The 5,059-nt window shown below is 32.0% G+C and overlaps 1 non-coding gene across 1 annotated transcript; it reads left to right on the plus strand.

The window, feature by feature from the left end:
• Nucleotides 1–307: 307 nt before the first annotated feature.
• LOC101257463 (uncharacterized) lies at nucleotides 308–4,708 on the plus strand. Its single transcript, XR_011220680.1, has 2 exons — nucleotides 308–642; nucleotides 4,364–4,708. It is a non-coding gene; the product is annotated as an uncharacterized protein (transcript).
• The last annotated feature ends 351 nt before the right edge of the window (nucleotides 4,709–5,059 follow it).

A 5,059-nucleotide genomic window follows, 5' to 3' on the forward strand; every position in this document is an offset into this window, starting at 1 on the left:
ATATATAGTTGTTTTTAATTTAAATCTTATATTAAAATATTTGCAGACACTTGTTCATGTTAGTAAATTAAGTAAAAAATTATTTACGTATAATATATCGTTCTTATTAAATGATTATAATTTTATGAATTACTTTTATTAATATTTTATAACATAAAAATCTATCTAACGTATAGTTTTAATTAAAGAAACCTAATAATAGATTTGGTTGAATTCAAATGTGATGATTATTTTAATTTCTGGTGTTTGACTATTTATAAAACATCATACTTGTAAATAATTAGAAATTTATATTTATTTATAAGTTAAGTAATATATAATATAGAGAAACGTGAGTGTTTTAGCTTATAGAAATATGAGTAGATAAATACCCACCCTTATTGTGATAGCGATAATCGAAAGAGAGAGAGATGCATCTATGGCCATCTATGAGATTAAGGGATTCTTTCAAATTGGGTTACTTGAAGAATCTTGAATGGAATCTCCATAGAATGAACAGTCAGAAGCAACGTGATAACGATCAGAAGCTTTTGGATGAGCCAACCACCAGTTCTAATAACGGTACTAGAGAAAAATTTGAGCTGTTTTGTAGAGAATTCCTCATGATCCTTTCTTGCTGCTACTGTTGTTTCTGCTGTGGAGGTACTTTTTGTTTCTGGGTTCATGCTTTCTTTGTTTGGATTTTCCTTTCTGTTTTTATAACATTTCCCAATTACCCAGATTTCAATCGATTCATTTGATTTGAGGAGTTATCTGGTGCGCTGCTAAAATAAAGATTTAAGGCATATGTGTTGTATCAACAAAGTAAAACAGAAAATAGATTTGAAGCTGTAACAGTTTCTGAGAGGCACTTAGTAACCAAACTTATGCAATCAAATTTATTCCCACATGGATCCTTTCTGAATTATTATTCTCGGATAGTTTGCCCATTTCCATCCCCATTGCATCGTTGTAAACCTGTTCATGGAAGATTTCTCACGCCTAATTTCCTCTAAACAAGTGAAAAGCTCACCTAGTCTAAGAAAATGGGGGTGTTTCAAGTAAGCTAAGCAACTGCTACACAATTTTGAGTTAGAACCATATACGCAGAAAGCAGGGAGGTAAATCCAAGTCAATTTTATCTAAAGATACTATTGTTTATCAAAGGTTGGGTTTATCATTCATTTCTTGACCGTTCAAATCTATAAATCTTCTCCCATTCTAGTGTTAAGCATACATTGGCACTCTGTGGTATTGTGTACTTTACAAGGGCCTCATTTACTTAAGTTTAATCATATAAGCTTTCAGTTCAAAATGTGGTAAAGTCCTTCACTCAAGGGAAGAGCATCATTCTGGACTAGAAATCAACCTTGTATGGTTGTGCCTCAATATACTGAGTCAGGAGGCCCCCCTTTACAAGTGCTATCCATGAAGCTTTGTAGTACAGGCACAAAAGAAAAGAAAATAATGTGTATATGTTTGCATTTATGTGTAGTTGATTTCCAAAGATTAGGGAATATACCTGCTGCTAGACATTGCTTTCACTTATATTTGCTCTATATTGCGTGAGTTCCACTTGTAGCATACAAATCAATGTTTACATAATCAGAAATAAGAATTAAAGTTGCAAAAGCTGCAGTAGGATCCTGTTTAACCTTTCAACAGAAAGTTGAAATAGATGAACGAACTACCATATACTATCTCTAGAGGCACAACCGCACAAGTTTTGTACTTTATAAGCTCATTTATCATTGAGCTCAAATTATGTAGAGCTACTGTAGGAAGTTCCTTCCAGGAAAACCAAATTCCTTAGTACACTATGAGCAAGGAGTATATCATTGAAACACAGACAAAAGGGAGACACTGCAAATTGTCAAGCCAGAATAAGTAATATTATTAGGATTGACACTGTAAAGAAACAAAAGTCATTACAAAATTATAGTAGCTTTTGCTAGAACTTATAGTGCAGTAGGCAAATATGATCCCAGTTTTTGTTTCCTTCTCTTTGGAGCTCTAGCAATGATCATGCTGTTTTAATGGCAGGGTTTGTATTCAAAATTTGATATAGTTTTGGTGGTCCTATTCAAATACTTTGATATCGTGTCGACGTGATTATTTGTTGTGCTCTACAGTCGGAAACTTTCTGGTGGATTTGAGATCAAAAGTGATGAAGTGTGAGGGAGAGGATCTAATTCAGAGTTTTACAATCAGTTTTAGTCTTGTTTTGATGATACTGGTGATTGACGATATAAGGGATCTGTTTAGGAGCATGTGTCCCAAGAGGGTTCACATGAATCCACTTGGTTGAAATTGTTTAATATTATTTTAGTTTATTTAATGCTTAAAAAGAAAAATTATGTACATATTTTTTTATAGTTCATCCTCTTGACAAAGCATTGTCATGTGAATCATTACTTAACAAAGAGCTAGCGTTAAATTCAACATGTGGTGGTAACTCTGTAGCCCCCTCAGTTATGATTTTTAATCTCTGTGATTGCAGTTGACTGTGCAAACAGTAACCAATATTCACACTCAACAACATCTCCACATCTAACCTTGTTTAGTTTTATACATCTATCTATTTTATTTCAAATTTGTTTTCTTACTCATTTCCAAAAAAGTGTATTCTGAAGTCTTTTAACTTCAAAATTGGATCTTTCAATAAAGGGAATTGTGTTACTCACTTTCATTACATTTACTTATATATGCAAGTATATTTGTTGAAATTACTTATAGTTTCTTAATTAATCCTAAGTTAGTTTTTGTTGGAACTGTTTTGCGTATAGTTTGAAATTGCTAGCTTAATTTTGACGCTCTTCTTTTCATAATTTTTAGTAGTTTACTTTATTACTTTTTATGTTCTGCTATCTTCTGGTTGTTATGATAACTTTAATTTGTTATTTATAGATATAGTAAAAATGTTTATATATTCTTAAAATTTTAAGAGTTTAATATATTTCTAAGATGGTTAAATAGATTTTTGTTCATTCAAATAACTGTTTAAGTCATAAAAATATTTTTTTAAAAAAATTAATTAGATATATTCGTAACATAATTTGTAAAAGTAATGAATTGAAAAAGATCTTCAAATTTTTGCCAATTTCTTTAAAGTTTAACAAAGAATCAACTGCAAAGTGTCTTCACAGTATAAAGGAAAAAAAAGAACGCAACAGGCAAATCCAACTTGCGGCCTTCCATTCTGTCTGTAAGGTCGACTAACAACGTCTCAAACAGAACTTGCTTGTGCAAAAACTTAGGTCTGCCACTGTAAATACATGCTATAGCTGTTCTGCAATGATGACTAGGATGTGCCAAAACTTATTAGAGAACCATTAGCAGTTGCAGCAGGCTTTTGGGTGCTTCATGGGGTATGAGGGTAGTATGGGCCACAGGCGAGCTGTGCTAGTGGCATTGAATTAGGTCATGAAGGAGGATGAGAAGAAATAAAATGTGGTAATGAGAGTCTACAGGGGTGGCTTCAGGTACTGGGAGGGTGACATGTTTAGTAGAGATGGAGAGTGGAGCTAACACTTGAGATAGTCGCCCTCTGAGGGGGCCGGGGGGTAGCTTCTCTTGAGATTTTTCTTGATTACCTTACAATCAAACTTTCTGGAAATATTTACATATATTTTAAGTTTTAGCACCAAAGTAATCTTGAATGTTCTTGAAGTGTACGGGCTAAAGTCTGGTTGAATGTTTTCGAATACAGTCTCGTCTTTATCCATGGTGACAATCCATGTTCACTGCATGTGGTATAAAGAACAAGCATACTTGTTTCTTGTTTGTTCATATATTTTACTTTTATTATGTGTCATGTTGTCTCTGCTGGGTGCTTCACTTATGGTACTTCAAGGATATTTCCTCGCAATCCTTTAGTAGGCATCTTTACGTGTACATATTCTCTTCTTTCTGGTTCTCTATTATCTTCTTTCAGAATATCTAGACAAAGGGGTTATTAGTTTAAAATTATTCAAGTAGTACGAAGTCACCTCAATTTTGTGTATGTGTCGTATCTTTTAGCATGTCAATGGTTTGAAGAATGCAGTGATGTGATAAATTTTCTTTATTCTTAACACTAATAGGCTTTTCAGGGAAGAATTCCTGAAGTGGCTTAATCTTAATCTCTGCCTTTTTGTCAGTTTTCTCATCTTACGAAATGATATTTTCTACTTTATGCTGTAAATGTTTGTATGATAAAATAGTAAACAATTTATATTAGCTAAGATTTATCTTGAATTCTAAATCTTTCAACTGTTTTCTGCCTATTGTAGTAGCATTTTTCTTTGTTTTTATTATTCTTGCCTTAAAAACAATTATTTCCCATTTGCATCTTAATGTTATGCTACTATATCTTTGTTATCTGATAATTGCGTCTCTCGTGCAGCTTGTGTTGCTGATGAAGATGACTAAAAGGCAGAAAGAAATTGAAAGAAATATTTTGAGACTTGTTGAAAATAGTTTGTTGTAATTTAAGCTTCACAGCTGTTGTGCTAATTCAGTTATTCTTCATCTGTCTAAAATTATATTAACCGTAGATTAGGAAATGATTTAGGTTTCATTTAATGGTAAATCTCAATGACTGCAAGTTTTGTATCGTGATAAAGAGGAAAGGCTCAAAATAGTCCATTATCTTTGGATTAAGACTCAAAGTGATCCTTGAATTTACACAAGGAGTACTAATAGTCCCTCATATTTGCAATATTGGTGCATTTTTGGTCCTCTCCTAAAATTTTGTCTATTTTTTAAAATTAATTTGTCAAAAATTTTATACAAGGAATGTCCAATCATTTTTTAATATATTTAATAGAAATAATAACTTTATCTGAGAGAAATGATTAGAAAAACACATTTTTCTGTTCACGAGAAATATTACTGTAGCTAAACTAAGAACATCTTAACATATGAATTTGCAGGAAAAGGAAAAATTGTACTATTGCACGTGAAAATTATCGTGATGAACCTCTCGACTTTACGTACAATATGATTTCTACTAAACAAAACAAAGCGTTTTTCTTCTCACATTCTTTGATATGGAGTTGTTATTTCTACTAAATATATAAAATGACTATATAACATTCCA

Source organism: Solanum lycopersicum, chromosome 4 (genome assembly GCF_036512215.1).
Source record: "Solanum lycopersicum chromosome 4, SLM_r2.1".
Classification (NCBI taxonomy): domain Eukaryota; kingdom Viridiplantae; phylum Streptophyta; class Magnoliopsida; order Solanales; family Solanaceae; genus Solanum; species Solanum lycopersicum.